The sequence below is a fragment of the Schistocerca piceifrons genome, chromosome 6 (genome assembly GCF_021461385.2).
Source record: "Schistocerca piceifrons isolate TAMUIC-IGC-003096 chromosome 6, iqSchPice1.1, whole genome shotgun sequence".
Lineage (NCBI taxonomy): Eukaryota > Metazoa > Arthropoda > Insecta > Orthoptera > Acrididae > Schistocerca > Schistocerca piceifrons.
Window position 1 is genome coordinate 178,554,705 of NC_060143.1, and position 14,448 is coordinate 178,569,152.

Sequence of the window (14,448 nt, forward strand, 5' to 3'; positions counted from 1 at the left end):
TTTTTGGATCAGCAGCCGACTGTTAAAATATTCATTCTGTGATACCTCGTTGTTATTTTCGTGGACGACCTGACTTTCTCCTTCTGGCTATTGTTCCTTCCTATTTTTGCCATCAGCCCCACACAATTATTAGTTTTGTGATACGTCACAGCCACTAGCAACACTAGATTGCGACTTTCCCTTCTCCAAAGCATGCAAAACAGCTTGTCTCACCTTAACTGAGTATTCTTTCTGTTTTGGAATGCTTCGTGTTTTCTTTATATATAAACAATTACTGTCTGACTGCCTAAGGGACAATAGTTGATAAGTATCGTACCACCAAACCAAATTACGAAATACTTTTTTGAGCTAAAGGAATAGTATATACTTACGTTATAATAAGACACAACCACACACCCGCACACACACACACACACACACACACACACACACACACATAGTTCGATGCTTGCTTCTTAATTTCACAATCTTTCTTCACTCAGAACCTGTTTCCTTTGGGTAGGAAGCAGGAAAAGTTATTTGTTGACACATGTGTGACGTGCAATGGATTGAAGAATCACCTCGTGCGCTTTTGCTGATTTGTGAGTGGGCGCATAACCTTCATTGCAGAACATTTTCCTGTGCACTAAGTTTACGCGTTTTTTCTTCTATTTACCTTGCAAACATTGTTAGCTGTTTGATGGCTTCAATCCATTGGACCTTAGACATTTTCCGCTGGGGACTTTCTCCTTTGCTTTGTAAACTCATTAAGTGTACGATTACTTTGCGGAACATAAAAGGTGTCCGTTGAAGGTTAAAAGTCTACTATTCTATTACTAACCTTGATTTTCTCTTATACCTGATTTATTATCTTTCGGAATGCACCTGGAGCCATATGCCATGGACTCTGGGAAGCTACTGTGCTTCTTGTTAAAAGTACGCAGTGCCTGTCTCTCTCCCAACTCCACCATGTGCAATGTCTTGTGAAGCAGTTAAAAGAAATTATGCGAAAAGCACAACGAAATCTGATAGTGAGACTTCAACAACACGACGGTCCAGAAATCGGTTACACTAAACACCTGGGATTCATTCCCCAAGCAAGGATCCTTCTGTTAATTATCACAGAGGGTAATTGCGAATTGTGTGTGTGTGTGTGTGTGTATGAGGGGGGGGGGGGACTAAAAGCGGACTGTATTAGCTGGTAAGCTTTTCCGTTTCGATTGACTCACCGTTGACTAAAATCTGATCAAACATATTGATATGGCTCCTCAAGGGCGTGACATTTTCTAGTAAAAATTCTTGTCATTATTTTATGAGCAGGGAATATTTATTCAGAGACAATAAGACCTGGATGTTCTTCGGGATGTCATAAGCAATGACACTCGTAAGAACCAAACATCTGAATCCAGCTGCCTGAGTCTCCCTCATTCGCTATCTGATCTAAATAGTGAGACGATGATGAAGTGCCAGCAGCATCAGTAGGGTCCAGCCGAGTCTTCCAGGTGCGAGACAAGTAGTATGAATATAATGTTCAGTTAGAAGCCTACGTTCACGCTTGAGGTACTCAGGGGATTGTGTTACTATTTATCAAGCAGGCAGTCTGGACTCACTCACTGGCTCGTTATGGGACCCCGTTTTTCGTGTGCTTCGTTACATAAGAACGGGAAAGACGCCTTGATTCCCACGTTTTCCTTTCCGGTAAGATTCTTGGACGAAAGGAATGTTTGATACAATATAATTTACTGTATGTAAAATAGAGTTACGAAATAATTATAAAACGGGATCACTTAAGGTGATCGGTAGCGTAATGCGTGAAAACCAGATACGAGTCCTGGTCCGGAACAAATTTTCACTTGTTACCATTGAATCATTTCAGTGCCTAGTTGAGGCTTGTGTCAGATTTTATTTCATTTCACTACGCTCGGCTGCGGAATTAAGAATTGTTGCTGTTATTTCAGACTTGTCGGAAAGGCAAAGACGGACCTGTGACGAAACTAACAACGATAGTCTACTACTTCTTGTTGTGTTGATACTAAAACCCACACAGGAATCACGAGATTTGTGTGTCTGAATAAATGAATTAACAAACTATGAGAAAAAATAAATAGGTATGCGACATGTGGAAATTTGAGTTGGTCCGGGAAACGTGGTCAGATACCGCAAGTGGTAAGTCAATCGATTCCGATTAGTGGTAAATCTGATTTCGAGACCTAGTTTGGCAAAAATTTTCATATGTTGCTACAGGCATTACATTTATACCGATTACACTTAACATGAATTTCTGGTATAAATTTCAGTATTTCAGTCTCATCATTAAATACAAATTTATATAAGGTGATGAAGTGCCTATGAAGAAAATGTCAAGGATATTCCATGACTTCCGGTTTTCTTGATTCTGAAACATGCATTAGAACTGTGAGATGTGTGAGCATGCGTAAGTGAATTACTAATCTATGGGAAGAAATAGATAGGTGTGTGACAAAAGGAAGTGTGGGTTGGTCTGAGGAGTGTGTTCGGATAGCCTAAGTGGTAAGAGGACCGCTCGATAAGATTTTCATATCTCGCTTTAGGTATTACATTTGTAGCTACTAAGGCTCACCTGAATTCCAGGAATAAAGTTCTATATTTGAAACAGTACTTCGTCGTCAGATTTAAATAGATATAAATTTAAGACAAGCCTTGATGAAAATACAGTGATACTCTATGACTTCTGGTTGCCTGGATACTAAAAAATTGCATTGGAATCACGATATGTGTGATTGTGTGAAAATGAATTGACAATCAATGAGAAGATGTAGATAGGTGTGTGACTTGTGGAAGTGTGACTTACTCTCGCGAGAGTGCTCAGACAGCCTTAAGCGGTCAGGCGACCACTCATGATAAGCAAAAGATCAGGTTTCGAGTCCCAGTCCGACACAAATATTTATTTACATCATTACATTATACAGCTGGAGAGAGTTCATATTCGCAAATGTAAATACATTTCATATATATACGTATTTAGTGTAAATAAACTGTACATACCTGTATATCTCTACACTTTAATTACTTTAGGAAATTACATGAATGCGTGGTGTCTGTTCTTTCGGACATGTCCTAAAGATCAGAAACCATGCATGAGGGTGAGTCAAATGAAAACCGTAAATTTGTAATAACCAATCGAAATTTCGAGTCGTTATACTGTAAGTTGGTAAGCGTGCTACAAACAGCGTGCAGAGTGGCCTGTAGGTGGCAGCATAGTGCAGATGCACACATACCGTCACAGTATCAGTATAAATATGACCGCCCCACTTGTGACTTGCACCAGAGAAGAACAGCGTTCTTTATTCGGTTTTTGCGTAGTGAGTGTGTGAAACCTATTGAAATTCATCGACGAATGAAGGTTCAGTACGGTGATGCATGTTCGTCACAGCAGCAAGTATACGGATGGAGTAGGAAGTTCGCAAATGGTGTGACTTCAGTGGAAGATGCTCCTCGTCCAGCTCAGGCACAACGAGTTGTGACTCCCCAGAATATTGCAGCAGTTGAAGCCATAGTGAAGGAAAACCACCGAGTGATACTGAATGACATTGCAGAGCGTTTACAGATTAGTCATGGGTCAGCACACCACATTGTGCATGACGTGCTCCAGTTTCACAAAGCGTCTGCGAGATGGGTGCTACGGCAGCTGACTCCTGAAACGAGAGAACGACGTGTTGATGCTTGTGAAGAACTTCTTCGGCGCTTTGAATGAGAAGGTGATGGCTTCCTTGCAAGAATCGTTACTGGGGACGAAACCTGGTTTCGCTTCCACCAACCACTTCCTCATCCACCATACTCACCAGACTTTGCCCCAAGTGATTTCCATATGTTTGGACCACTGAAAGACGTAATGGGAGGAAAGAAGTTCCGTTCTGATGAAGAGGTGCGCCATGTGGTGCATGAGTGGTCGCCGGACTACCAAAAGAATTTTTTTTCTTAAGAAATTTATGCACTTTGTAAGAGCTGGAGGGCTTGCATTGATCGTGTGGGAGATTATGTTGAAAAGTGATACAGCTTTGTACCACTTCTGCACAATAAATAATATTTAAAAAATATTTAAAGTTTAATTTGACTCATCCTCGTAGAATCCTCAACTGTTATGTTTCAAATGTAAATTGAAGGTAGAGAGGAGGAGGAAGGAAGGGAAAGGAGGGCATCGCAGCTGTCAGCTGCGTCGAAACAGTGGTTTACGCACCTGCTTAATGTGCAGGAAATCCCGGATTCGAATGCTGGTCCAGTACACATTTTCGCTTTTCGCCGCTGATTACGCGCAATGTCCCCATGCAGAAGTCAGCAGTGATCCCCTCCCTTTCTTTTCCTTCCTGTCCTCTTCGCCTACAATTGACGTGTAGTTTAAAAATGTATATATTCATCTTTACAGAAGAAAATGATTATTGTAAATAACATCCTTGGAAATTATTATTACAAAAAGCTATTACTTTAACGTATTTTATAAGCCATTGTTTGAAATAGAAAAAAAGGATTGCTGAAACATTCTGTTCATAAAAAATTGTTTTTAAATAAACCTTTATTTATTTTTTTGTATCTATTTTATTATTTACAGAGAACGTGATCCTTTCATTACAGAGCGCAAATGGTTAGTCTCATGCAATTTCTCAAAGGAGGACTGAATATTAGCGATGTGTTTACTGCTGCTTCTGAGTGGCATAATACAATTAGTTTACATTGCACTATTTTCACATAAGGCAATTGGCCTTTCCCCCAAATATACCAGATTTATGGCGTATCTGCCTGTTTGCCAATGTTATGGCCCATCCTGCCAGTCTGTTAATTTATCCTTTTATTTTGCTAATTTTACGAGGTACTCTACTATTTTAAATATTAATTATAGTCTTCTCAGTGCAGAGCATAGACCTATAATGGAGAGCAGACTGCTCGTCAGCAACGAGGCCATATGCAATAACTGGAGAGCATGATGTCGTTGTCGTACGACTGGCTAAGACGAAAATTGATGAGAGGAAGAGGAAGGAGTGCGGCAGCGGCGGCGGGGGGGGGGGGGGGGGGAGCACAGGAGGTGGGAGGGGAGGTGTAGATGGGACGACCTTCAAGATAACAACTGCTTCAGTCAAAACCATACACCTGATATTCAGCTACAAAGTTTGCCAGAGCCTGCAGAGCTACCCTACTACGGACTACTGGGCGAGAAGTGGTATAACATCAAGACTGGGTGACTAAGAAATGAGAAATATGGTGGGGGGGAATCGAAATTTCAATGGCTACTATAGACACAATCGAACCAAATGTTACTTTGATATCAAATGAATAGTACACGATGGCCGAAACGGAAATGGCAGTGGATACACGCTGAAGAAAGAGAAGGAGATGTGAATGAAGCAATGCATAGTAGAGATCTGCAATATGGCAGATGGATGGAGATGAAGCGATGGAAAATTGGAAGCAATAAACGGCTACAATAGTATTAAATTCGCATTTATGTTCCTCTTAAAAAGAAAATCTCCCCAACGCCCCCCCCCCCTATTCTCCCCCCCCCCCCCCCAATGGTTAGTGGTAATATGGCCCAGTGGATAATCCATCAAAAGCTGAACACATGAGGCGTGTAAAAAGGAAGAAGGTATATTGAACTGTTGGAATAGTATCAAAACAGAAACAACAAACGGTCCAAGCTCAAGATGTGTAACACCGATCGCTCTTGAGCAGTGACGCCGTCGTGGTTATGTCATCACAGTGCTGCACTGCGAATGGGCAATCCGTATTCAAATCTCCCTTACGCCACTTTTTTCACTAGTTTAATAACAGGAAAGCTGTACGTCCAGTCATTGACGGCGGGTCTGTTCGCTATATTCAGGTATGTGTCTGTGTCGTGGTGTCCCGCAGTTTGCAACAGTGAGGTATAAGGAAGGGACTTCCAGAATAATTTATCTCCTATTTGTTGGACACAAGTACGACATATTATGACTAATGGGTTCCGTTTTGGAAGTATTTACTCTTAAATTTCTTTGTTGTGACATAGTTCACATCCGTTGATTTGTTATTTTCACTTCCGTGAGAGCTCTATGGGGCATCTCGCCTGCTCTCACTATTCATCACATATACTTGCGACTGTAAAATATTCTTGCCACATGACTCATATTCTGTTACCAGTGTACAGTATGACAGTTGCTAGGATCACAGAAGGGGAACAGACACATCAATAAACGTACGAAAATTTCACAATTTTGTGAAAAGAGAACTATGTGACTACACGACAGATTTGAACAAGGATTACCCCCTCTACAGGCCAACACCAAGACCACACAACCATGACGCCGCGGTCCTTGCAACTTGATCGATGTAGCACATCTTGAGCTTGGAGCGTTCACAGCTTGATGTGTGTTCAGTTTTTGACGGATTATTCACTGGTCCGTTTGACGACTAAATATGAAGGGGGTGCGATCGGGAGTGTCCCTTGTAAGAGTCGTCAGGCGCATATTCCCTTTTAATCCGGCAGGTATTTGTAATATCGTTAATGCAGTGTGTAGCTGAAGTCAGGTCTAACATATACACGTCATCACTTCTTTCATGCGACACCCAGTGTCGACAAAAAGCATCGTTTATTTCTTATTTTAAATGTAACGATTGCAAAAGTGGTATTAATAGAGCGGCCCCATATCAGTCTAGTTAGATATTCCTGTTATCGGTATATACGAGGGTGAGTCAAATGGAAACCTTAAATATTTTTTTAAATATTATTTATTGTGCAGAAATGGTACGAAGCTGTATCTCTTTTCAACAAAATCTCCCCCACGCTCAATGCAAGTCCTCCAGCGCTTAGGACTACAAAATGCATAAATTCCTTTAGAAAAAATTCTTTTGGTAGTCAGCGCAACCAGTCATGCACCGCGTGGCGTACCTCTTCATCAGAACGGAACTTCTTTCCTCCCACTGCGTATTTGGGTGGTCCAAACCTATGGAAATCACTTGGGGCAAGGTCAGGTAAGTATGGAGGATGACTAAGACACTCAAAATGCAGGTCTGTCATTGTTGCAACTCTTGTACGGGCAGGTTGGGGCCTTGTATTGTCATGTTGCAAAAGGACACCTGCTGACAGCAATCCACGTCGCTTTGATTTGATTCCAGGCCGCAGATGATTTTTTAGGAGATCTGTGTATGATCCACTAGTGACAGTGGTTCTTATGGGCATGTAATGCTCCAAAATGACGCTTTTTACGTTCCAAAAGAGAGACAGCATAACCTTCCCTGCTGATGGTTCTGTTCGAAACTTCTTTGGTTTTAGTGATGAGGAATGGCGCCATTCCTTGCTCGCTCTCTTCGTTTCCGGTTGGTGGAAGTGAACCCAAGTTTCATCCCCAGTAACGATTCTTGCAAGGAAGCCATCATCTTCTCGTTCAAAGCACCGAAGAAGTTCTTCACACACGTCGTTCTCTCATTTCAGGAGTCAGCTGCCGTGGCACCCATCTTGCAGACACTTTGTGAAACTGGAGCACATCATTCACGATGTGGTGTGCTGACCCATGACTAAACTGTAAACATGCTGCAATGCCATTCAGTGTCACTCGGCGGTTTTCCTTCGCTATGGCTTCAACTGCTGCAATGTTCTGTGGAGTCACAACTCGATGTGCCTGACCTGGACGAGGAGCACCTTTCACTGAAGTCACACCATTTGTGAACTTCCTACTCCATTCGTAGACTTGCTGCTGTGACAAATACGCATCACCGTAATGAACCTTCATTCGTCGATGAATTTCAATAGGTTTTACACATTCACTACCAAAAACCGAATAATAGAACGCTGTTCTTCCCTGGTGCAAGTCGCAAGTGGGGCGGCCATCTTTATACAGATACTGCGACGGTATGTGTGCATCTGCACTATGTTGCTACGTTGTTTGTAGCACGCTTACCAACTTACAAGATAACGGCGCGAAATTTCGATTGGTTATTACAAATTTAAGGTTTTCATTTGACTCACCCTCGTATTAACAGAGGCAGTAAAACATGAAGGATGAGAAGTAATTCAGCAGCTACTGAGAACAACTGCGGTATGGCTGTGGCAGTCATTGCGTGCGAAGGTTGGTTCTATCGCATCATGAGTACTGGTTATTTTGCTCTCGCTGTTAATACATTTCGGTAAAACGAATATCGCATGAGACTAATTTGGGACCGCTCTATCGATTAGTCCCGAAAAGTTCAACATTAAATTCGTTTATTTTGCAGTGAGAAACAAACAGACGCTTTCTGTCACATGAAAGATGTGATGAGTAGTATTTATTTGGGGTGACTCATTTACCATAAACGTTATACGGGAATCATAACAGTAAGAAGAGACTTTCTGTACACGAAGACAGTAGTTAACTATGTCTCGTTGTCATAAAGTCTTATTATTCAAATGGTGACTATAACTTACTACCTTAATCGGAAAGAAAGTCTCACTAATAACTGTCGTTATCAAACTTCTTCTCGTTTAAAAACGTTCAGAGGATAGGTAAAACAGCGAATCAGCTGCGTAGCAATGTTGTAACTACGTATACCTTTCTGTCGGAAATATAGTGGCACCATAGGGAGCACCTTAAAAGTCTAGAGTAAACATTTCTAATAACTACATAAAACATTTTTCTGTGAGTTATAAGGAACAGTATAAATGGCTGTATTACAAACTGACCTGTAATAAAAGAATATCATGTTAAAATTAAATCACGTGTTTATTCTAATTCTGAGTAACATGTGACTCAATTAGAACTTCACTATCACAAGCGTCCGAAAATATTCGAGTATATAAGTTCCTAGTGGAGGTAATGTGCAAATATGTAGTATTTGTTTAATGTGAAAAGACCATAAATTATGTGGTGATTCGAATGTGAAAGCCTGCTTTACTAGTAGAATATGTATCATAACGAAGTATTTAAATCAATTTCATATTTGATTTAATTTTCTAATGTTGAGAAGACAGAAGGAACGATCAGTTTTACTTGCTAGGAATATTTTTGAAAGCCACGATTGCATATATACTTTGTAAGTAGGTTGTTTAGGTTTTTATGTTGGCAACATCACGTAGCATTCTGTATCAAAATCACTGGCTGTGCCGTGTGCAGTCTGTGGCTGTTCGGCATTGTTGGAATATTCTAGTGTTGGGCAGTTAGATGTGAACAGCGCATAGCGTTGCGCAGTTGGAGGTGAGCCGCCAGCAGTGGTGGATATGGGGAGAGAGATGGCAGAATTTTAAGACCAGACGATCTGGACCTGTGACCGCCAGAAAGAGTACATTTGTAAGACTGGATGTCATGAACTGATATATATTAAGACTTTTGAACACTATTAAGGTAAATACATTGTTTGTTCCCTATCAGAATATTTCATTTGCTAAGTATGCCTATCAGTAATTAGTGCCTTCAGTAGTAAGATTCTTTTATTTAGCTGGCAGTATTGGCGCTCGCTGTACTGCAGTAGTTCGAGTAACGAAGATTTTTGTGTAGTAAGTGATTCATGAAAGGTATAGGTTATTGTTAGTCAGGGCCATTTTTTGTAGAGATTGCTTTGCGCTAAAAATATTGTGTGTCAGTTTAGTGTTGATCAGAATAAGTAAAGAGCGAAATATCTGAGTACGTTCAGTTCTGCTCAGCTGTTTGAAAATAAAATAATGTAAGAAGTTTATCGTCACAGTAATCCATAAATTTTTCTAAGGGGACGTTTCAACTTCTTCATTTTTACATAACACAACCGGTTTAGACAGACTACTGTTACCTTCAGGTCTTTTTGTTGTGAAAAGCCTTCATTTTAAGTTGGACCTCGTGACAGGTTGTCATATGCATAAAAAAGCACATTATGAAAGGTTTGTCGTAATTAAAATATTTTCATCAAGAAGACCTTGTGCAAATGGGGATGTCCATATAATCATCATGTGTAAGCGGTATGTACATGGACATGGTCCTTTGCACAAGATGATTCAGGTTTTAAATCTTTTGATTACGACAATTCTATGATAATGTGCTGCTTTTTTTAGCCACATGACAACCTGTCGTGAAATCCAAGTTAAAAAGAACACGTTTCATGACAAAAAACATTTTGAGACTCGAAGATGATGGCTAAATCTGTCTGAAACGGTTGTGTTATATAACAATAAAGAAATATTTATGCTGTATTGGCTTTAGGCTCTTTTATCAATTTCATTATTGCAAAGAGCGGTGGATGTTTTTTACCGCTGTGAGATGTTCAAAAATGTTCAAATGTGTGTTAAATCTTATGGGACTTAACTGCTACGGTCATCAGTCCCTAAGCTTACATACTACTTAACCTAAACTACACCGAGGGCAAACACACACACCCATGCCCGAGGGAGGACTCGAACCTCCGCTGGGATCAGCCGCTCAGTCCATGACTGCGGCGGCTTTTTTTTTTTCAATCTCTTTTTGATCGCTTTTGTTCGTTGCATCTGCTCGGGGCGGACGTCATAAGACTTCAGTTTAGGTTCGTTGTTAAACGATTAACTCAGTTTTTTTTATTACACAGGGCAGTTAAACCCTCTGACCGAACACGCTGAGCTCAGACCTCAGACCGCTCGGCTAATCCCGCGCGGCCTGTGAGATGTATAACGATGATTAATCCGGATCAGTTGATGATCAGGTATCTTAAATGGGTAGGAGGATGGGGAAACGTAGCCCTAAAGTTCACTGCAAATATAATAAAACCTATAAATATAGCTGAAGGTGTAATCACTGATACTTAAAGAGACGCTATATTTTGCAAACAGTTCGTCTTGACCTATACAACACTAGAAATAAGCTGACCGCGGACGGCGCTTTGACTTTCACTCGAGGTGTCGAGGCTGTCAACAGCAGCTCCACGAACCGTTTGCACACCGCGTCCGCCAGCGTCTTCCGGGCACTAATAAGCATAATTTGGACGGCGCGTCAGCGGCAGGGTTCCGCAGGGCGCTACCCGCGCCCCGGCCTGCTGAACCGCGCTAAAAGTTAAACCTTTTAGCTGCGTGGTAATTACTCCGGACTCTGGAAAGTTTCAAAGAGCAATGCCCTGAGGAAGTTTATTGCTAATTTACAATGTGCTCGTTCGTCCGGGCGCAAGTTTCGCCGACGGAACGACGCACTCTGCGCCAGTAATCGCCGCCATTAGGCGCCCGGCGCTGGACGGGGCCAAGTTGGGCCGCCACTAGCACCACCACCACCACCGACTGCCACTACCACCACCGCCGCCGCCGCCACCATCCCCACTTTGCATCCGGGGACGCCGCAGCCGCCCTAAAAGGCTGCCAGCCCACCGTCTAGCACTGGCGCGCCTGGCTGCTGCGGCGTCTGCCTCTCGTACCGCCGTCTTGCGAATAATAACGGACCGCCTCAGGCAAGTCTGAGATAGGGTGTGCATTCTAGTGGGTCTTGGAGTCACAACTCCCCCCATCCCACCATGAACCCCGTAGAAGTAGCTGTACTATGAGTGTTCAATAAGTAGTGCCACACCTTTTTTTTTCTAGGCACATTTCGGTTGAAAAAATGCAGAATTTGCTGTGGGACATCTTGGAATATTCCAGCTGCAGCCCCTACGATTTCATGAAGTTCCGTCAGGCGACGGATCTGACCGTAGTCTTCAGAATGGAGTGTGGAATCTCGAGTTTCTTTAAGAGGGAACCCAGACCATTGCAGATATTCATAGCCGCTTGCAGAATGTCTATGGAGACCTGTATGTAAACATACGCATGGTGAGTGGTTGGGCGAAGGGTCTGTCGTCGTCGCAACAAGGTGGAGCGAACCTGTCCGATCTCCCGGGTACTTGCCGACAGCACGCAGCTGTGACTCCTGTTACTTTGAAAGGTGCCGACACTCTCCTTTGATGGGCTCAACGAATCACTATCAAATTCCTAGCTGCGTAACGGGATGACTCTTTTAGTAGTGCTGATACATTCATCCACCAGTTGGGGTAATGAAATACACTACTGCCCATTAAAATTGCTACACCACTAAGATGAAGTGTTACACACGCGAAATTTAACCGACGGGAAGAAGATGCTGTGATATGCAAATGATTAGCTTTCCAGAGCATTCACACATGGTTGGCGCAGGTGGCGACATCTACAACGTGCTGATATGAGGAAAGTTTCCAACCGATTTCTCATACACAAACAGCAGTTGACCGTCGTTGACTGGTGAAACATTGTTGTGATGCCTCGTGTAAGCAGGAAAAATCCGTACCATCACGTTTCCGACTTTGATAAAGGTTGGATTGTATCCTAGCGCTCTAGTGGTTTATCGTATCGCGACATTCTGCTCGCGTTGGTCGAGATCCAGTTACTGTAAGCAGACTATCGAATCGGTGGGTTCAGGAGGGTAATACGGAACGCCGTGCTGGATTCCAACGGCCTCGTATCACTAGCAGTCGAGATGACAGGCATCTTATCCACATGGCAGTAACGGATCGTGCAGCCACTTCTCGATCCCTGAGTTAACAGATGGGGACGTTTGCAAGACAACAACCATCTGCACGAACAGTTCGACGACGTTTGCAGCAGCATGAACTATCAGCTCGGAGACCATAGCAGCAGTTACCCTTGACGCTGCATCACAGACAGGAGCGCCTGCGATGGTGTACTCAACGACGAAACTGGATGCACGAATGGCAAAACGTCATTTTTTCGGATGAATCCAGGTTCTCTTTACAGCATCATGATGGTCGCATACGTGTATTCGTCATCGCCATACTGCCGTATCACCCGGCGTGATGGTATGAGCTGCCAGTGGTTACACATCTCGCTCACCTCTTGTTCGCATTGACGCCTCTTTGAGCAATGGATGTTACATTTCAGATGTGTTGCGACCCGTGGCTCTACCCCTCATTCGATCCCTGCGAAACCCTACATTTCGGCAGGATAATGGACGACCGCATGTTGTAGGTCCTGTACGGGCCTCTCTGGATACAGGAAATGTTCGACTGCTCCCCTGGCCAGCACATTCTGCAGATCTCTCACCAATTGGAAACGTCTGGTCAATGGTGCCCGAGCAACTGTCTTTTCACAATACGCCAGTCACTACTCTTGATGAACTGTGGTATCGTTTGAACCTACATGGGTAGCTGTACCTGTACACGCCATCCAAGCTCTGTTTGGCTCAATGCCCAGGCGTGTCAAGCCCGTTATTACGGCCAGGATAGGTTGTCCTGGGTGCTGATTTCTCAGGATCTATGCACCCAAATTGCGTGAAAATGTTATCACATGTCAGTTATAGTATGATATATTTGTCCGATAAATACCCGTTTATCACCTGCATTTCTTCTTGTTGTAGCAATTTTAATGGCCAGTAGTGTATGTGTGTCCATCCGGGCTCCTCATTACCTAACAGAAGACCTTACAGAGCAATGGAGGACCTCCTGTATGGAATATCTTGTGCGTCGTGAGGCTGATCGTGACAATTTCCTGTCGAACAGGTGATGAACGTGGGGTCACCAATTTGGACCAGAAATGAAAGGGCAGTCGATGGAGTGGCGCCTCATCGTTTCTCCACTCAAGGAAAAGTTCAAAGCCGAGTCCTCAGCCGGAGATGTAGCGGCGAGTGATTCTGCCACTGTGGTGGGGTTATTCTGCTTAATGTTCTTATTCATGGTGCGACTATCAACTGTGAAGTGCATTGTGTACCTTCAGGAGACTGGAGAAATGACTTTCACTTGTCCGTGGCTACAAACGATCTCTCCTTCTCTATAAAAAGGCAAAACTTCACACAAGTCTGCGCACACGAGAGAAGTTCACAAAATTTCGTTGGACTGTTCTTCCTCATCCACCTTACAGCCCGGATCTCGCACCTTCCGATTTCCATCTGTATGGCTCAATGGACAATGCACTCCGCAGGAAGCAGTACGTGGATGATGAGATAAATAATGCAGCAAAACGTTGGCCCTGACGTCGACCAGTAGAGTGGTATCTTGCTGGCATATTGGTCCTCGCAGTGGGTGCGGTAGGCAGTCGCAGTGAATGGAGATTATGTTGAACGAGAGAAGTTTGTAGCCAAAGGAACAGGGAATAATTTGGTATACTGGACTCCTTAATAAAACGACCAGATTTCACAAAAAACTGTTTTGCATTAACTTATTGAACGCCCCTTGTTTATTTTATGTATATTAATTTCCATAGTAGCTATAAAATGATTTTTTTTTCCTTTTGTCTTGTCCAGTTTCGTCCAGGTAGTTATAATGAGCCAATGTGTATCAGTGGACGATGAATTTTGCTGAGTGCCGACAGGGGACTCGCAAAGAGACGCCGAAGTAAAAACTGGACTCCACGCGTGCCTGCGAAAGTGTATCTTGGTCCTTGCACTTGTTAGTGTTTGCTTGTTCCCAGTTCAGGAGCAGTACATTGTTCTTGAACGGATTGCACATGACCTATGTAACATGGGGTGATGGCTGTGGTGGCAAAATGTGGCATTTACCCGTAATCATACTTTGTGTCTGGAGCGGCTATTCGACGCAAGTCTACAGTTG